Here is a 21,629-nt window from a genome sequence, read left to right as displayed (position 1 = left end):
TAACAGTCACAACAGCTAAGGAACAGGGTTGTACTGGGAAGAGGAAAGATACACGCTAAGAAGGGGAAATGTCGTTGGTCTCAAGGTAAAGTGCAATTGCTGCATCATGCTTTAATATTTCAAGCTTTTGCCATTCATCGCGTAGCAGGTCGGCTGCTAACCTTAGTAGAGCCGATCCTATGCGTAATATTCTGATCTCATCTGGCGAACCCCAATCCGAGGTTAATCGAAAGAGATGGAAGGCACATGCTATGCAGACGGTTTTCTGTCGAATGACCGTATTCATTGGATGAGCTTTCATTCACTCCTGTTGATACTGCAGTCTGTTGAAGTTGCTGTGCCTGAACATTTGTACTCTTTGCCGAAGGCTTTCTACATATTGCAAGCTCGTTTGTGTAGTGTGTATGTTTAAAAAAATGCTTGAAACATATACACCCATATGTAATACCCTCACAATACCTCATGTAGAAAGGCGATTTTATTCATCCAAGGCTCAGACGAGTTGGTAAGTGGGCTATTTTTGGTAGCGAAGAGAAGAAAAGTAAAGAAGTATACTGTAAATCATGACATCAATGCTAGTAATTTTGATGGTTGGATCCTACGCAAAAATAAATATCATTTCATCCTTCTAGTATACACAAACACGTCACACAGGTGATCTATCAATGTTTTTGCACTTTTGAATTTATTTACAAACCATCCGATCATGCTATATTTGCGTTGAAGCAAACGTGTGGGCTTTAGTTGACAATAGTTGATGCTCTTGAAGGTAAAAGGCGATGGAAAGGCACGGTTTTTTTGCATTCCGGTCTTTAGATAAATGTTAAAAGGCCAAATGTGTAAACAAACTTCACAGCCATCTTACTAGTTGCTCCGAAAATATTAAGAAATAGCTGAGAAAACAATATTTAAAATAGGTCTTCTTCTACTTCTTTGGCACAACAACCGCTGTCGGTCAAGGCCTGCCAGTACCCCACTAATGAAGTGAGCTTGGCTTTCAGTGACTTATTGTTACCATAGCAGGATAGTCAGTCCTACGTATGGGGGCACGGTCTATTCGGGACTTGAACCCATGACGGGCATGTTGTTACGTCGTACGAGTTGACGACTGTACCACCAGACCGACCCAAAATAGGTCATATTGACAAAAAAGGAATCGTATTGAAATCTACTCTACGAATCATATTTCAAAGTTCAAACGCACCATTCGAGGTTCATGTTTTGGTCAGACAAACGTTAATATTATGTATACTGTAAATTATTCAATCGGGTAACGAATGTATATCGCTAAAGTTAAGTTTACTTTATTTTATTTATTTTTTTAAATAATAGTAATGCACCTCAGCTTTGTTAAAATGTGACGTTGCGTCCCGTACATAAATCTCCGATGTCACCGATAATCAACACCTGTAGTGACTAAGTTCAGGCCTCGATCTAGTAAAGATGTTGCATTAAATAATCTTTGATCAACAATAACCATTTGATCAAGCAAGCAAGCGGAATCAGTTACTGGATTGAATACGTTCTTGATTCGTTCTGTGACTTGGATTAGTACAGATACTGTTCTTGGACCGATACCGAGATAAGTTTCACGACAGGTATGAGTTCAATATCAGTTTAATATCAGTGATTGTCGGAGTTAAGTAGCAGATCCGAATCGCGTTGTGTAGCTCCATGTAATCAGATTAATTTTGCTGGTGTCTTTTAAAGATCGAAATTGAACCTTTTTTCTACCTACCATGGACTGCCATCCAAAGGGAACTGTTTTTTAGTGATATTGTAAGAAAAGGGACATTCTTATCGAAGTCGTTCACGTAAAAATGATTTTCTTACGTTACAAGAAGTTCAACAAATATGTGTAGGAACTGGGGCAACAATGCAATATGGGGCGGTCTCGAACAAACCGCGGTCATAAATCATGTTTGTGCTAATTACGATCATTTTACATATCATTTACATTACATATAATTTTAGTGGTAGTATTGGATATGGTTAGTGGTAGTAGTGGATATATTTTGGAAAAAAAACATTTTGATACATACATTTGTATTTATAAATACATTCATAGTGGGTTCGTTACTATAGCTTTCCTCACTAACTATACCTGTGCTTAGCATTGCAGATTATATTCAATTATATGTTTTACCTGTTTAGTGATTAATAATATCTATCTATCTATATATATATATAAATCTCGTGTCACGGTGTTTGTTGCCAGCAACCTCCGAAACGGCTGGATCATTTTCAACGAAACTTTGCACATACCTTATGGTGGTATGAGAATAGGTTTTAAGATATAAAAATCGTTCAAATATTACACTAAAATTAATTTAATAATGATTGTCTAACTCCCATACAAAGAGCAGGATTGTTGTTGTGTTGTATGCAGCACTTTGACACTTGGTGTAAGGTGGCTGGCGGTTTACACTCGATGATCGGATCTTGAGATCCCCTATCGACAATGAGCACGATAGAAATATCCCAAGTAAAAAAGGAATAATGGAATATTTTAGTTTTTTTTCGGAATAACTCAGTTTGTCGGGCCAGCTAGTGATTCAATAAAAATCTACTTCAGTTAATATTTGAGCACTATTGTATTGTTTTTAATAAAACAATGTTTCAAATATCCAAAACAATATTAGAACCGCCAATAATTTAGTGGTTAAAAAAATAAGTGTCATAAATTTTCCAAGTGCTTGTATCTTAAACAATTTGTTACTTAAAAAGGAAACGAAAACAATGTTTTAGGTAACTACTTTATCTCGGTCGACATTTTTAAATAGTACATCTTATTTGAATAGTCAATTTGAACCAATATAGTCAATTGATTGATCTAAGTTGAACACAATGTTTGCAACTCCGCTTAGCGCCAGTATCGCAGGCCTAAGCCGGTTAGTTCATTTTATGAAGATACGTATAATACGGATACGTCAATAACGCTTAAACCTTACGCGGATACAAAAAATATGTTACGGTTTCAGGATATGTTGTAACGAAATGGCAGGTATGTACAAAATACTGTCGTTTTTCAAAAAGTGCTTAAATTCCGAACACGCCGCAATGCCAAGTACAGGGCGCTCTGTTGTTTGTGCGGTAGTGCAGGCGAACGATTTATGTATAGCGCACCCTGTAGAGGCCCGCGCTCCAAACATGTTTGAATGCATTTTTTCTCATTTGAGGTTAAATGATAAGTCTGAATTTTTGACAGCATGTTGAATACAATTAAAATGAGGTTTAGACAAAACGGAAGATGTACAAAAGTATACAGTTTTCAAATTCATTACCAAAGTTGAAAAATATTGTTTTTAGTGTAAACTTGTTAATTTGGCCCGGTTACAGGGTTATGTTATGCAAGATAATTTCTGTGATGTATATATATATAGTATACTAACCTGGTTTTTTTTTTTTTTTTTTTTTTTTTTTGGCTCAACAACCGATGCCGGTCAAGGCCTGCCAACACACTTGTGGGGTTGGCTTTCAGTGACTTATTGATTTCCCCCCATAGCAGGATAGTCAGTCCTACGTATGGCGGCACGGTCTATTTGGGGCTTGAACCCATGACGGGCATGTTGTTAAGTCGTACGAGTTGACGACTGTACCATGAGACCGGCTCACTAACCTGGTTATATAGTATAATAACCTGCGTGCAACGGATTTCTTAAAAGACAACGCAAATTCCATGTGGTTTTTAATTCCAAGTTTTATACCAAGTTTCATTAGGAGAAAATGATTTATTATTCATACCGATTCTGGGACTAATCCCTAACCCATGTTGAACCTGAAATTTTATATAATTTATTCTTGTGCTAGAACTGATTCCATTTCCGCATAGGTGTTATAATTAGTCATGAACCTGATTCTGGAACTGATCCTTACCCCTTACTGGTCCTTTAACATATCCTGATACCATACCGGTTCTTTAACATATATTGATACCATACCGGTTGTGAAGTTGATCCCATTCCCATACCCATCTGAAATATATCTTGACCCTATAGGGTAAACGTAAACCTATAGTGGTGATAGTACCAATACTGGTGGTATGTCTCTTAAATGCGCTTGATACGATAACTTAAGAGCAATTAAGTTATTTATGTCATTGTTAAATGTTATCTGGTCTTTTGAAAAGGCTATAAAAGTTAAATTGGGCCATTCCAATACAGTGACAGAAAAATCCCATATTTTTTGAAATGTGTCAACATTCTCCCAAAATCATTAGGATTTCATAACGAAACTCATATTTTTGTTAACGCTTTAAATGACAACATAACAACGCAATTATTATTGTTTTGACATAACTTTCATGAAATGTTATTGAAAAATCGACTTCGAATCAAGCACACTTTTCACAGCTTGGGTACAACAGTCGTTATACAGTTGTTTAGTCAATATTTTCATCACTCAAATTCATACAGTTTTTACGATCAATTTATGTAAGAATGATTTCTTATGGACGCATTTCTTACTATTCATATGAAAACAGCTTCAAAACTAAGTTCCATGTATATTATACACAATTTTTGAGATATATTTATTTACCAACACTTCTCTTCTTCTTCTTTTTGGCACAACAACCGCTGGCGGTCAAGGCCTGCCTGTACTCACTGGTGAAGTGGGCTTGGCTTTCAGTGACTTATTGTTACCATAGCAGGATAGTCAGTCCTACGTATGGGGGCACGGCTTGAACCCATGACGGGCATGTTGTTAAGTCGTTCGAGTTGACGACTGTACCACCAGATCGGCCCAATTTACCAACACTGTAGTTACAAAATACGACAACTATATGAACGATAACACCATTACAGGTACAACGAAGTCGTCATAAAAATATATTTCTTTCGTAAATTTGTTGTATTTGATGGTAAAAATGGTTGTGATTACGAAGATAACAACGGACCCCAATTGCTATGTAGCAAAATATTCATAAATTTACCTTCCTGACAATTTAAATCTATTAAAGCACATCTGTACCCCTACAAATTGCACTACTATTGGTACATTTACCCTACCGGTATTGAAATTGTATATATACCGGTATAACGGCTCCAAAAACCGTACCGGCCTTGGAATGGATCCCGAACCCACACACTGAAACCATAACGGTATTGGTACTGATCCTGACCCCATGCAGATCCTGCAACATATAACTTCCGGTACTGGAACTGAGCCCCATACTGATCCTTGAATTGGTTAAGATTCCATATCAGTCACGAAACTGATCCTGATTCCGAGCCCTGATACTGCTCCCTTTTATATTTCGGTACCTGAATAGTAACCTGAATCTGACTCACTAATGGAACCATCCAGTTCAGTTTTCCTATTTTTATTTCTTGTTGCATCGAGGGGTCCCGCTGTACTCGGACGTCTTAACAACATGGACATGGATTACATGGACCGTCGCCCTAAGCAAGGATTGACTATCAGGCTAAGATATACTAATTATCGGAAGCCTGTGTAGGCCGGCAGGACCCGTCACTCCTAAAAAAAGGTTATTTGTTTCAGTTACTTTTTCGTATGAATGTTTTCGCTACGTTTTCTTACATTCGCATTTATAGTGGCGGCCACCTAAAGTATGCCACCTATCTTCTGATTTTGAGGATTGCTGAAAAGTTCTTTGGACTACTTATTGGAAAACTTTACTTAAATGTCGTAGAAGACCACGGAAAAACGTTCAATTATTAAATTCTGACTGTAATTCGTATCATTTTTCTCTATACCTTTCAAAACACTGAAAACTAAGTCGGCGTTGCGTTTTCTATAGACGATGTGGTTGCCATTCTATGGATGTAAAGTAAGCAAAAAACATCCAAGCTACCGCTGGAAAGTAACGCTGATCAGCCTTTACTAGAATTTTATAATAGAGATGTTTGCAGTTTGTAGTAAAAAGCGGTGCAAGAATAGCAAAGTAATATTTTTGTTTTATTTTTCATAAAAGTTTATAAAAATTCCTTTCCAATGATACATTAATCGACCACCTACTACAAATAATCAGTACTAAACTCTTTATGCGAAAATAGATGGAAAATGGAGGGGGGGGGGGACAGCCTTTTCAACTTTGACCAGTCATAACTTATGAAGTTGAAATGATAGAGTTATAATATTACAGCCTTTTCTTAACTAACTATTTAACTTTATAAGAAATACCAGATAGTTCCTTAATCTGAGATAATTCTTTTTTTACACCCGACCATCCTTTCCCTGCTGTGCAATGCAATGAAGAATCCTTCTTCTGCAGCAACAATGTTACGTTGACAACAGAAAATCGATCTTTGTTGTTCCGTCTGCAAATGAGAAAGCTGTGGGGCGGAATGGCTCTGGTGGTTCGTTTATTGGTTTGGATGGTTGGTTAGTTTGCCAAGTTGAATGAGCTGGCTTTACAATTCGAGACCATTGAGAGTCGAGTACTTGAAGTGCACGCAAAGAGGACGGAGGTGAAAAGTGCCCTTTCCTGCCCGCTGTCTGTAGTAAAGTTGCATAAATAAATAAATTAATATGTTACCTCGAAAGTAAGGCGACGTGTCTTCCGTCGACCCGACCCTCGTTAGGCGTTAGATGTGGATTGACATTTGGAGAGCGTAAGTATGGAAACGACGATGGTGGAAGGAAGTAGTCCTGTGCATTACTGCTGCATCAATGCGATTTTGTTGCACCCATGCACATTGCGTCGCAGTGAAGTCGTACAAGTGCGTATACTAATATGCAAACTGGTCAGCCGGTTTGCATCGTGACAACGACGCGCCATCGAGGACGATGCCTTCAATAGGTTGTGGAGGCCATCCACGGCCAGCTGACGCAGGCTTAGCAGAACGGTAGACTTGATATGCAAAAGAGGTTTGTCGAGTTGCCGAAACCCAACACTCACATAGCTTCCAGCAATTGGAGCAGTTTCTGTCATTACCGCTACGTATATCACGTAGCATTGCCACTAACGAGTGTTAAACCCCTGTGTAAACAAGAACGAGGTTGAACAGATCACTACATTTGTTATCTTCTGCGTTAGGCTGTAGATGTACAAATGGAGCAGTATTTTGACACCTGAATTTTGTTTTGTTTGGAAAATGATGAAAGCACAATAATTGTGTACATTTGATTAATGACAAATGCTCACTGCCGTTTTTTCTGAGTCGTATGGACTTACGGGCTAGGCGATATTTTGGTTTTTGCATAAGATATCCTTTGCCTTTCGTATCCAGACGTATTGCTGTGCATATTTTATGTTGCAATACATAAATAAAATGCAAAATGTGCTGAAAATTTAAAAAAAAATCTATTAAAAGTGACAATGCGCATCCATAAAGAAATTCTTTACATGTTCTTAATATCATCATCATCTTTTTCTTGTCATCTGTTGTTATCTTCTTTTTCTTAACATCATCATCATCTATATCCAACTCTCTAATGCATGATGCAGTTTCCTGCATTGTGGAAGCTGAGGGTTGCTTTCAAGCACACCTATGTACTAGTGCAAAAGGCCATTATGTGCTCTATTTTCGTTCCTATGTAAGTTCAGTGGCCTCACGTACTTTTTGCTTATCTGGTCTGGTAGTGTTGCTGCTGCTAGTGATGGCAAACAGTAGTGGTAGAGTTTACGTAGTACTATGATTCGCGTAATATACTAAGTTTGCAGTTCACTTATACGACGGTACTCATGGATTGTATATGACTTTCCCCGGAAGTAGTAGTAGCAACCAGTGCAACCCTGTGCAGCTTATGCTTAATAAAACTAATTATTTGTTTTTCGCTTTCTATCTCAGCGAAAAATAATTTCTAGTATTACGATGTGAGAGTCGTAATGCTAGGATTAGCCATTTATTTTTACGTTCACATGTTTAACCACATTTTTTTTTGTTTTTTCTGCTGTTCATTTAATATGTAATTTTTCCGTAACAGTTTCTGCATTTTTATTGTTAAAATAAAGTATTGTCATTAAGTCAGTGTACAAGCAACATAATTTTACAACCTTAACAAGTCGTTATGTTTTTTATTCGTACACTTATGTACCTGTTACAAAAACGTAAAATATTTTTAAAAAGAAAAAAGGTGTATCTTCATGGCGAATAATATGCTGCTAGTCCCAAATAGCTCTTCCTCGAGATATATCAGCTGCTTAGTAAAGAACCGAAAAAGAATGACAGCATGATAATGACGTCTCAGATGCGCAACTATGGAGCAGTTATCTTACAAAAAATTAATCGTCAATGGATTGCATCTATAAATATTGTCTAAATTAAGGTTTTGGAGGGAATGATATATTTTTTATATTATTTTTTTAACTTTATTTGAACGTTTAACATCGTGATGTTGTGTGTAATATCTTGCTTTTAGATGGGAGATGTTCAGAAAAGAACCGCTCTCAAAAATATCCTTAATGCGCATGCTCTGATAATCACCACGTACCGTGTATCAGATTTCATCCACGGGTTTAGTCCAGCATTTCTGTTGTCTTTTGTCTGGGAAATTTTTGAAGACTGGTTCTTGAATAGTAACTGAATTTTTTTCATTCTCCGCCACGGCTGAACCTGTGCAGTTTTTCATAAAAAAATTATACAATGAGCATAAACATATTAAAATATTTAAGTAGTAAAATACATCTTTATGCTCTTTGTATTCAACATGGCAAAAAAGTTGCGCTGCCAAAGCAACCGGTGATTATTGAGATGAAGCCGCCGGGTTGGTTTTGTTGTCATGAGCAACCAAGCTTTGGCTAGGGTAGTGTGCAGTTTTATCGATCGAAAGCTTTTTTACTGACTGAATTTTCGTCCTAACAAGAACATTCCGGGCTGCGGGCCTGCCAGAGCAGTTAGGATACAAAGATTTCAGTTGTATGTGGAGAAGAGAAAGAGCATGGCTGCGATGGGAACAGTGTGTGAGAATCAACCATGGAGAGTGTATTTTGTCGGAATCCAACATTTTGCCCAATTACACTACCAAAGCTTCTCACGACTCTCATAATTTGACATGCGAGACAACGGCTGTTTGGCGAAGCTAATATAGAAAATGGTGCTACTGATCAATCCTTTCAAGAACATTGTTATCTTTCAAATTTAATGAAATGTTGACGACAAAAGTTAAAACAAAAATGTATTCACATGTGTTCTATACCTCTAGCTGCGTACGTTTAACTCATCTATACATATTTTTAGTGGGAATAGAGTCATGGATTTGTTTGTACATATTCTATTACATGCTGTAGTTCTGGCTGCTTACAATTACATCATTGAATATCACAAGAGTTACAGCGTTTGTAATGCAGTAACAGAAGCGCAGAACATCCAGCTGGTAGCAGAAATGAATCCTCCGAGTATGCTGAATTGTGAACACCATGGAACAAAACATATACCATCAAAGTTGCTACCCCTATCCATTACTTTACTTTTGCCCTTGCCTGTCTTTTCATAGTACACCCACGCTTTTGCCCAACATTGTCAAAGGTTCGTCGCCCGCATACAATGTTTTCCAAGCTGTTTGGCTCTCCCCTGTATACTTGCCAGCACTGCCAGCGGAACGGCGAACCATATCCCCCTGCAGTCAATGTGTATACATGTGATGGAGCCGGTCGAGTTCTTGAGTTCATGTCCTAGTATTGGGCTGTAAACCTGAACATGTGTGCAGACCATTCAATAATGGTTGATGGTTTGATGCGCGAGCATGCCCATTGGTATAGTAAAGATGGCTCGTAATCTCTGTATACATCAGTTTGACCCAGCACAACATTGTTGCACATAGTACGACGCTGCATAGAACCATTGCTTGTATGCGGTGTTAAAATGTAGAAGTGCGAAGGCATGTAAGGGATGGAATTCGAATTACTGTAACGATGGTTCTGGGCGCGCGGGTTCCTCCTTCGCTCTAGGGGCAGGATTATTTTGAACCGGACTAACACCGCCATGCGAAGATGTCGTTGTGTGCGTGAGTAGCTTTTGAGCAAGTTTGTATGCTGTAAAACATAAGACAGCAAGGATGTGCCGGTATACATGAAGGTAAATGGAAAAGCCCGCACACTCTACTGTAACGGTTGCAGCTAATTCCATGAACTTTCCCAGCACGAGTTGCAAAGGTGTGTGAAATCAGTCAATGAATTATGGGGAGCAAAACGTAACAGTGATGGCTCTAGGAAAGGTAGCAAGAAAGTCCCGTGATATCTGATTATCTTGGAGTAAAATTGCGCGGGCTTTTGATTTGTTTCCTGATTCCATCTCCTGGTAGTTTTACAGCAACGTGAAAAAGTTTTACAGCCTCCCTCCCCAGTAATAATGGCAACATATGCATACTTACTATTTACTAAACATTAAATCGTCCATATAAGATCTTAAGCTAAAATATTTCCACAATTTGGTATTTAATTGTTTTTACTAACCATATTCGTCCATGACCATACGTCGACAGCTACAAACAGCTCGATAGCCGAAAAAATTATGAAATATTGGATTACTTTGGATTACGAAGCACGATTATTGTAGGAATATTTAAGCATGTTTTTATTTTTAACATATTGTAACGCAAATTTTCATCTATGCTACGTTAAGGTACATGGTTAAGGTAATGGTTTAGCTGGAAAAATACTAGGCGCCCACGCTACGCCACAAGTCCTCTTACATTGTAGTGGAAGCAGGATGAACATAGTCGCTTTGGGATCATCATCATTCCCATGATGGTTACAACTTTTCTTTACCGTTTTACAATGCTCCGTGCCGTGCTATACGAATACTTGAGCGCAGTTCCCATGTCAACATCACCGATCCTTATCCTACCCTTTGCTTCATTTGAATACTAGTAACTAGGATGAGTGAAAAGAAAAACAACTGTTGCTGAAATGTGTTGCATTAAAACGAGTTGTACCATGATACTTCCAACACATTGAAATGATTGTAAAAACATTGGTTTTAAATGATAAATTTTTATTACTACAATAATATAGGTGGTTTGTGAATAATATTAATAAAATAGTTCTTACATCTCTTTTTTTACAGGTAATTACGAATATACATGCTAATTTCACTAGTTACAAAACCATACAAAGGTAAAATATAAAAATTAGGCTACAAATTTTTGCAAAGCATAAACGATTATATGTCAAGTTCTATATTGAATCGTATATATCCTTGTTGTTGAGCTTTTTTCATGTTCAATAGTATATGTTGAAAAAGTGAGATATTTACATATTTATGTGTAAAAAAATATCGCTTGTTACGGAAATTCAATTAAGTTCAATTGATTTTTTTTATATCAAAAGTATGCTTCATTTTTTCGTTTATTTTTTTTCCTGGAGCACCCTTCAAAGAAAGTAAATTTTGTGCGTTTGATAGTAGGCCTGTGTGCCCTACGAACCTAGCTTAAGGTATACAGCAAAATGAACGCCGTTAAGTGTGGTTCAGCAAGGATAATGGTAATGAAAGTCGTGCCTTATCTTCATATCTCGTAGGTTTACATTTCGGCCCCTTGTGTGTTTTTTTTCATGACTGGTATCAACATATTTCTTGAGTATTTGTAGATCTGAAGGCCACAGTTTTTTTTATTCTTGTCGTTGTATAATCTCCAGTTCTTCATTTTGTTTTCAAACTTTTAGTATGTTGCATTCCAATAAATAAAATATAACTTGTTTGAAAAATATAAATACGATTTCTTTCCTTGGCTGAAACATTTGTTGTATATAAATCAAATTTACTCAAAGAACTATGCACTATATATAACGAAAATGTTTGAAAATGGGAAAATTCAAAATAAAAAGAAATGTAACATTAGTTTATTAAAAAGAGTGCTGCGGTTGATAAACACGGGGCGGGAACCAGTAATATGACGTAAGAGACTCCGACACGAAAGCATAATAAAAATTTAAATCGGCCTCCGAAAATCACGTCGAGTCGATATGATTGAAAATTTATATGTGCTCGACACACATAAATATGCAATGGTATGATTTCCATTTTTTTTTTTGGTCATTCAGGGTTTGTTCAGTTAGTCTCATGTTGCTTACTTTTTGTCTAAAAAAACTTACTACGCTTAAGTGTCTCACGTGTCCTTTTATTTTAATGCACTAAAATGGGCCACCGAGAACAAGCTGTGGCCAAACACATACAGTGTGTTGTAGAACTAACATGAAAAAAGAACTTTGTTTTTCCTAAGACATGATACAAGAAAATCAACTACAATGGAGTTTGTTTCGTTTAAAGAAGATTTTTCATGGATGTCACTAATTATCGAATATATTGAAATAATAAAATGTAGCAATAACAACGGCAGTATTCATGCTAGTCGTAATGTATATTGACAATTATTAATGTGGAAGAACACAGAAGAATGGTCCAAATGAGAATCAATCCACTGGCTGGATTGGATGATACGGTGCGTATACCCTTAAATAATTGGTCCACTCCTTACCAAATGTTTATTTCGATTTATATATTTTTTAATATTATGTGTATCAAATACTACATGATGAAGAAATGAGTTTATGATCATTTGACTTATCTGTAACAAACTTATAACAAATAACTGTATGGTAATGTATGGCAACTGAGATCAACAATTATAAAGGATAAACAATCTTAGAGCACAAAATTATATCCCTATAAGCAAAGGAACCAGTTAAACCTGTACGTACTTTGTTTACATAACAAAATCAAAAGGGCAAGGGGATGCTTTCGAATTTTGCCTTCATTCGTTTGTTATGGATGTTTGCTCTGAAAGGAAACCGAACAATAATTTATTGTTGGAGAGCTGCAAAATCCCGCCAAATCTGACAGTCTGCGAAAGCAGTGAAAAAGCTGAAAACGTAAAAAAACTCTCTTGAGAGAAATCGACTTTGCTTTTTTTGCACACACAGTGATAACTTATTCCACTGTTTTATATAGCTACAAACTCACTAGAGTGCATAAAAAAATTAAAAAGCATACAGGCATGAAAGAAAATGCCATGTGTGTGCAGGTTTTTTAAAAATGTAACGGAAAACATTGCACTAACCGGTTTTGTAGTTTGGTATGAAAAAAAAAACACCGAATACCATCGTAGCCCGCAATCTGCTTTCGGTCGTACGCTAAATGCACATCTCGCTCTTATCCTGGACATAAACGCTCGAAAAACGGCAGAACGTAAACATAGCGCATAAACATAACATACACAGTGGCACGAAAGCGGCCATGTGAAACGTACGATCGTACTATGATCGATCGGTTGGCTGAATTGGCGTGAAAGGACATTTCATCTTATCCGTCATCATCATCATCTTCGCTACTGCCTTGTTTTTCAATTTTGCTTTAAGAGAGTGTGTGGATCTTTTGCAAAACTGTACTTGCTTTCACTGTATGGTGCACTATACGCTGCAGTTTTGTTTTTGGTGTTGCTGCATTTTGACAAAAGGGTAGGAAACTCCTTATTTTGTAATTGGGTTGGAAATGATGAGGGACATGCTTATTAACATTGCAGAACCTGTAACCTGATGTACGCCATGAATCCTATAATTAGCCACTTCCTCGACATCAATGATTGAACAGCGATGTTCATCAATTGGTGGGAATCGGGTGAACGAGGCAAACCGTACACTGTTCGGCTTGTACTTGTGGTGCCAGGCAATTTACCATACCAACTTTGCCTTTATGGTTGATGGTTTACAATAATTCCTGCGTAAGATGCCATTGTTGTAACTATACACTTACACTAATAAGATTGTATAGCATTTTAAATTTGGCACCCGCATAACATAACATAAGAAGTAAAAGATTTGATGGCATAAAATGTCCACTCGTTTCTGAAAGGTGCAAATTTCATGTTGCTACTTAGTAAAAATATGCTAAGGTTTCTATTGAAAATAGCATCAATTTTATGTCTGATTCAGTTAGGCAGCGATCGAGCATTCTTGATGTCCAATATATTGAACATCTAAAAGGTAACAGGTAAAATATAACCATTTTGCAAAACAGAAAAAAAAACACCAAGAAAGGTTAGAGAAGGACATCGGGCAAGAGAGAGATCTTGGCCTTTCTCCGCGATATTTTCTTTTCTGGGTCGAGCTATTTCATTACCTGGATGGATGTACGTGGGCTAAAAGATCGACATGCAAGCTAAGCAAAAAGGCGCCAGACTTTTCTTTCTGGCGTATGTGTGCGCGTATGTTCTTGGCGAAAAGGCGTATGTGTGCGCGCGTGGGCTGATCACCGCTGCATCTAAACAGGAATTGCGTAGGTTTTTAGAACGCGTCCGACGCGCGAGACAAATATGGAGGCGGATGCAATAAAATCAACGGCAGCATCAACGCAGAGCATGCCCACTAACGACACATGCACATCGACAGCTGACCTTTCTCTGCTCTGCACACCGGTTCAAATAAAGTGGAAGCAGGAAAGCCCATGATTCCATGTAGCCCACGGTTTCAACCTGGCACGATCAAGCGATCCGTTTGAATAGATGGTTTATATTAATTTTTCTTTTATTGCTCAATTAAAACGGGGGTCCCCATCCAGTGGCTGATGTTGGGGGATAGGCTAGCAAATCATTTCGGGAACTACTCAACAGGGGGTCATAGATGCATAGATTTATCTTATGCCTGCATATGAAGGTAAGAGAATAGAAAGCAACATTTCTTGACGGGATGTGGTATGCAGAATAACATGCGCTTGCAGCATTTATCAAGCGTGTGTGGGATAATGTTGGCACAGGATTGGTACGTTTGGTACTCAGTGCTATAAAATCGCGCACCAAACAAAACAACTGGACAAAATAATCCAGTACCATGTAGTGTGGCCGGAGTTGTAGGTTATATTTGCTGCTAGCGGTAAACGGTTTATGGTGTATGTTTTCTATCTCTGGGGCCCTTTCCGTTGTAAGTTTGCAGGCTGTCAATTTCAGGCTGTCAACTGTTTGTATTGTATAGCAGTTTTCGTGCAGCTATCTAAGTGAGTATAATATACAGGTGGGCTTATCCCAAGGTGTATGACTTTAGAATGCTGATGTTTATCGCTTCTGCTTCTGAATGAAGATTTTAAGAGTGTTTTGAGTACTCGTCCAGACTCAAGAAAGCTTTTTTGAACAAAAGTTTTCACCCATCCTGTCAAAAAGTGATATTCAAATTTGGTTATAAAAAACATACTATGAGACCACCTGGACTACATACACTTTGATTCTAGATTCCATAACGTGATCTCTTTAATGCACCTTGGGGTAATTGTAAACAACACCGTGTTTTCGAGAAGGTACTTGAATCTAATTCTAGCTTTGAGGCTAGAATAATCTAGACTGAAAATTGCAGGCTAGTTTTTTGTGTGGTTTTGTATGATGTTTACATGATTTCAGCCTACAAGTGTTTACATGATTTCAGCCTAGAACTGTCAAACTCCATACAAAAAACTGACTAGAATCGTGAAGGGCCCCTCTATTTGAGTTTTCACATAAGTTGTTCTCAATTGCAAGGGCGAAAACAAGCCTCTCTCTATGGAAAACAAGTTCTTTGTGATTTTGATGTTTGCTTGATGCATTCTGAGCGAGGAGCGAAAGCGATTAAAACAATGCATACTTTTTGCGATTTTGGCAATAAATAGTTTTCTGTAAATTAAATTATAACTAAATGGAATTTGTTTGATATAATACTATTATTTTGTTACAGTAAAATATTCTATGATTATTTTCGATGCATAAACGCCCTACGTCAATTTTCAAAAAGTACCCGTTTCAAACCTTTACCCAAATCTCTAAGACCTTTAAACCTGTATAAAGCAAGCATGAGGTCGTTGCATCAAAGAAAAAAAAAACAAGAGTAAATATTTTGATGTTTTGGCAACCATGAGCAGTTTATTCATGGCTCAGTTTACCATTTCACCTTGTTTCCATTTTCTTTCGCTTGCCAACGTTAGAGATACGAAACAAACAACATACGAGAAACGAAGCAAAACCATGACGATGAGAAAAGCGCGCCAAGATCATCAGCATCTGAATGTATTGATGTTGTTGTACTGGAGGCCAGCACAGAAGAAATGAATGGGGTCTCAGAGAAGCCTTAAACGAAAGGAGGTGTACAAGGCAGAATGTAAACACTCTTATTTCCTTACCAACGCAGCAATGCGGTTGGGTTGTAGTATTGGCGAATAAATCGTTTCGTATCTATTTTTGGATATTTGCGGTCGTTGATCGCCCGGCACCAGCAGGAGGTGTGTCCATATATTCGGCTTTTGCGTTGGAATGTATTCATCATCATTGAGATCATGAAAGCTTCAAACCATCATTTGCAGCAGTCGTCATTGTGCGAACCCTTTTTGGTTTGTAGTGCGTCATACATGTACAAGGGCTTTCGAATCGTGGGTATCGTAGAATTTTTGTTTGTGGTGTTTTCGTAACAACGAAATCAAGAAATATCGAGTCAAAGTTCAATAAAACAATAAAAATGAAAAAAGGAGTAAGCGTTGTGTCTACTATGTTATGAACATATCTTTTATTCATAGTAGTGCGCCTCTTTCGAGGTTAATGTTATAAGAAAATAATTTAAGTTAAAAAAATAATTATGCGTTGCCTTGTTAATTTTAATACTCATAGGAGCATATTGGATCGAAAACATGATCACCTTCCAATATGTTCAATAAAAATAGCTAATACTGTTTAGAATTGTCTTGTAGCTTGATCGATACGTACGACTATTTTTATGAATACAGTTGTTAACTGTTGTAGGTACAACATGCAGATTTATTTATGGTTTCCTGCAATCTTATAACATTGCAAATATATTATTGCAACCTATAAATCAAACGATTTTTTTTTTGCTTTTTTTAAGCTAAATAATTGTGCGTCGCAATATTTGCTTAATTTTACTGCTTGCTTAGTGATGCAGCATTAGTTTTCTTTTTCGCTTTGGCATTCCCCGTTCCCGTCAGTTTTTGATTTTCTGTAGCTATTTTTAGCTCTCCATAACAGCAAATCCATTCCACACCATGTCCATCATCATCATCATCATCATCATCATCATCATCATCATCATCATCATCATCATCATCATCATCGTCATCTTCAAAGCTACCATACCCACACTTTCTAACCTTGCTCTCATTCATTCGTTTTTGGCAGTACGATCGCGGGTTGACGATGGAAATGGAATGATCATGCACGGATGGAAGATAGGGAATGGCATGATTCGTTAGTCCGTTGACCTATGAATGTTGCTTTTTCGCGTTCGGGTTTGGGAGATTTTGTTGCGTGTTTTTTGCAAGCCCGCAGCGTATTACATGGGTTTTCTTGCATGCGCTTATTCCAACAACTGGTACCACGTGTTGCGCGCGAAGCATTTCATCCTGAAACAACAGGTGGCCTAGCATGGCTAATGCATTATGTACAGAGTTATAGATAAACATTACGCTTGGTTATTCTATTGAAGCGCAAAAATGTCACCATATGTTTTAAAGAAGTAAGCTCGCGGCCTGTCGAATTTCATTTCATCTTAATAGTTTGTATGTAAAATGACATTGGTATGCTTTACTACCAACCTATATCAACGATTTGCTATATTGCATTAATCATGCCATACGTTCGTCTCCTCATTAACTGTTGATGTCTTTTCATATGCATAGATATTTTTTTCATACTCTTAGCTGTTCTAAACATTTTTGCGTACAAAATTACAGGTTACACAAAATTAATCTAAAATAATAACAAACAAAAAAAGGTTTTATTTCTGTAAACGGTTGTGATAGATGATAGTTACTAGGCATTCAATTACCAACATGTAGTTACTATAGAAGGTATATTTAATTGCCTCAAATCCAGCAATACAGCGAGATAGCAATCGCTCGAGGCTTCACATTTAAATTAAACATCGTTTTTACTACGAAAATGCTAATACTGCTAACACGATAATTGCCATCTACTCTATCGATGAGTGAATGTTGTAGTGTAATAAATACCGCTCTACAACTCTCGGCAGTGTTTGTCAAACGAAATAGCTTCGAGGTATTAAAATCAAATATGTTTCGATCGGAACAAGACAGCCGTTAACATTCAAAGGGATGCACATCCGTCGTTCATTAACAGTTTCATCCATGGTCATCTCCTTGAGCCTTGTATAGAGCCATGCGGTTGTGTTTTACTCAACATGCACGAAATAGTTCAACGGTGAACGAGTAATCTTGTTTTCTTTTTCTCCTTCTCGGTAAGGTGTTTTCTTTCCCTCGGTGCGGTAACAGTTTTACACGCTCTAGAAACAGAAAAACAGCTGTCTTAAAAAAGAGCATAAGATCATCGTTTAGCGTTAGAGTAAAACCGTTTTGGTGCAACTGGGCCTATAGACTAATCAGGATTGGTCAGAATTTGTTCGCAAAATTGCATACAAAGATAAAAGCAGATCAAAGATAAAAGCTACCAAACTCAACTACCATCTATAGCGGATGAAGCAAAACATATCTAGTGCAAATGGTAAAAACATCCGATCGAGGAGTCGAACGTAAGCATCGTTAATGGATATTGCATCTTTGTGGAATGTTGTTTCTAGTTCGTGACTCGTCAATCGATTACCACCCGCCGTTCGTCATAGCCAGCGTTCAGATATGCTCCGCCATCCGCCTTTTTGGATCTAGGCAAAGTCGTCTCTCATTTGCAGGAGAGGTCAACCGGCACTCAGGACCACTGCAAAGCGTTGCTTTTCTAAGCTTAGTCACCTTTACTCCTAAGGGAGGCGCGAGTGATACGATTAACAGCTTACAACTCATGTAGATCTCGTTCGCTTCACAGTCAAATACGGCATTTTACATTACTTACAATTTCTTCAAGTTGGGAAGATAATGAACTAAACTGTTTTAAGTTGACGAATTTCCATTTAACGCTTATTAGTGTATTGATATAATTCCTTCATTGTTTTTTTCACGATCACTAGCGAGTTTCTCACCATTCAGTTCAGAAAGGCTCCACTCTTTTCCGAACGGGTTGGGAAGTAGAAACAAGATGACTTTCGTATCATGCGTTGTGGCCCATTCTGATAGTATAAAAAAACGGCAAAAGCACTTTCACTTCTTGATTTAATGAGGGAACTTGTACGTTAGTGTGCCAGGAAACATAGTAGATAACAGCTTTGCGCAGAATGGACACCAACATTTAAAAGCATGATCGCACTATTTGTCTACTTAAAAAAATTGAATCAAAGCAATACGGCCGAAGACGTTCCTACTAAATAAAAAATAAATAAAATTGAATCGTTATTGGTGTTATTAGAAAAATACGAAAGTATTGAATGGTGATATTGCAGCGTATACTAATTTGGGAAGTATTTATCTTGAATGGACAAAATTCGAGCATCTTTATGCGGTACATACTATTTGGACGAACATTTCATCATTCCAGTCCGTTATACGTGTGGATATGTATTGTAAACATTCCAAGCCACCGATTACAAGATTCTCAGACTGTATCGACTCGATTGGCATTCAAATGATCGTGCTTGGGTTTTCCTACGGTCCATCATAGAGCTAAAAATAGCCTCCACCGTGAGAAGCATTAACTCGGCGGCTCTATTGTGGGCGCGTGTGTAGCTGTGTGTGTTTTTTCTTCGCAGTCAACGAATAATGCCACGATGCTGACAGTCAGCTGTTTTTTCTCTCAATGGAGCTTTAAATGGCACCTGGTGGCAGTTGACTTTATACGGTGAACATGAAGTATACACTCATACACAAGCCTGGGCCATCATACACAACACAACCGAAGACTCGAAGGCTACCTACAAATTCCAACAGCCGCCGAACGGGCACCGGCGGTGCAAGGGCCAACGAACTCCTCAACTGGTGCGGTTGTCCATGAGAGTCGGCTCAGTGGCGACAAGTTCACCTAAACCACGCAGCAGCACACAGCAGCATGCAAGCATGCATTTGTGGTAGCGAGCGCTCGGGCTTGTTGCAGCCGAGGGCCGATAGAAGTATCACCCGGTCTGTCTCCTTTAAGGGCATTAGAGACACATGCCCAAACCATGGGCTGTGGACAGTGTATAGGACGCGGTGTGAAAGGGAAAGGCAACGGATTTCATACAGCCGAGGCATTACTGAATGGTGGTACCAGGGCCAGGAGAACAGAGACAGGGAGAGAGGGAGAGAGGGAGATAGCATGAAAAAGAAACGGCATGGCGAGTGTACGGATAAGGTGGAGCCCCTTCGGTTTTCTGTCTGTAACAAAACGCAAGTATTTCCAGCGAGATGTGAGCGAAAACCACATTCCATTCATCGGAGTACGCTGCTGCGCCCGTTCCGTTCCCGCGATCGTGCAAACGCGAGTTGTTACTTTTTCTCCTGCACTCTCTTTAAGGCTTGTTTTTAGTATCGTTTGACATCGGCGTTGACCGGTTCACAACAGCATACGGTGATTTCTACGCATTGATCCCTAACGTTTGTTGTTGACGGTGTCCCAGGTTGTAGACCCCGGGAAAGACATTCCACAAATCAGCAATCAAAGGATGGGCTGCGAATTGGCAACAGAACAAAGATTAAAAGCTCCGTCATTCAAATATTGATACAAAGGGAACAGCATTGCCGCTTATTGTGATGCTCTTTCCCCCTTGTACGATCGCTAGTTGAGCGAAATGAAAGCTCTATCAATTCTAGCACATCTACATCACCGTTTTGCTATTCTAGTGAGAAAAGTTGCAGATTAGTTAAGCATTGGACAGTTCCATTTCCAACACACTAGGCGGATTTGTGTAGGTAGTAGTACACCTTCGGTTCACCAATCTCGAAATGATCTAACAGATTCGAGACAGGACATAGCTGTGGAATGTTGTATGCACATTCTTTACATATTCTCTATACTCCTAGGTAAAATGCACTATTGCTCTCTCTCGATCACACCCACGTCCGTTCGCGATCGTTTCTCTATCATTCGTTCATTCAGTAGCCGACATCGCGATGGGAAGATCACACAAACTGGTTTGTGTGTTTACGAGTGGTGATCGGAATAAGCCCGGGATTATCAGTAGTTGTGAAATGGTAATGTTGTTTTGGTGCGTAAGCTGCTCCATTATGTGTAGGAGTGTGCTCGCCAAATACCACGTGGCTTTTGGCGGTCATTTGCAATTTTGATTACGCTCTCGAATGCAAATACAGTGATGTATGAATAATTTTGATTTTATTTTCATTTACCATTGCTTCTGAAATAAGCTGCTTTGCTAAATTTGGGGCACAATCTCAGCAATAGTAACAGAAAAAAAGTTCTTAACAGTTGTGTATCATACTCTTATTATGAATGTTTTACAGTTTCTCTCGCGATATTGTACAATTCGTTCTCTGACATCATTTCATAGCCCAAACACACAGATAGTGTTAGTATTGCCTTTTGTCCAATTATGTCATCGATAATGGTAGGAGATTTGAAGCAAAAAACGATAACAAAACGCGTAGTAAGCGAGGCAATTCAAATTTTGTTTCTTGCTAGGTACTACGTTTTGATACCAATAGGTCTGGAGGAGGAGGCAGCCTTAGTATCGCGTTACGGGAGTGTGATAGCGTAGCTTTAATCAAAGCGAATGAAAAGAAAAAAAACGGTTCTATTAGTCCAACGGAAGGGAATACTCCACTGATGATAACAAGTTGCCGTAAAAAGAAAAGAAAAAACGGATCTATGATCCGCGTGCAATGAAAAATCCCGTCACTGGCGGTGTAAATGGTGACAAACGAGATAGAACG

General features: G+C 38.2%; 1 protein-coding gene across 6 annotated transcripts in view; it reads left to right on the top strand.

Annotated features, from left to right (window-relative positions):
* The window catches only part of LOC121597521 (1-phosphatidylinositol 3-phosphate 5-kinase), a 69,526-nt gene that overhangs the window by 29,397 nt on the left and 18,500 nt on the right, over window positions 1-21,629 (top strand). The window lies entirely within an intron of this gene.

This window comes from Anopheles merus, chromosome 3R, assembly GCF_017562075.2.
Source record: "Anopheles merus strain MAF chromosome 3R, AmerM5.1, whole genome shotgun sequence".
NCBI lineage: Eukaryota > Metazoa > Arthropoda > Insecta > Diptera > Culicidae > Anopheles > Anopheles merus.
The sequence above is the reverse complement of the archived record's forward strand: the minus strand, read 5'-3'. Positions and strand labels throughout refer to the sequence as shown.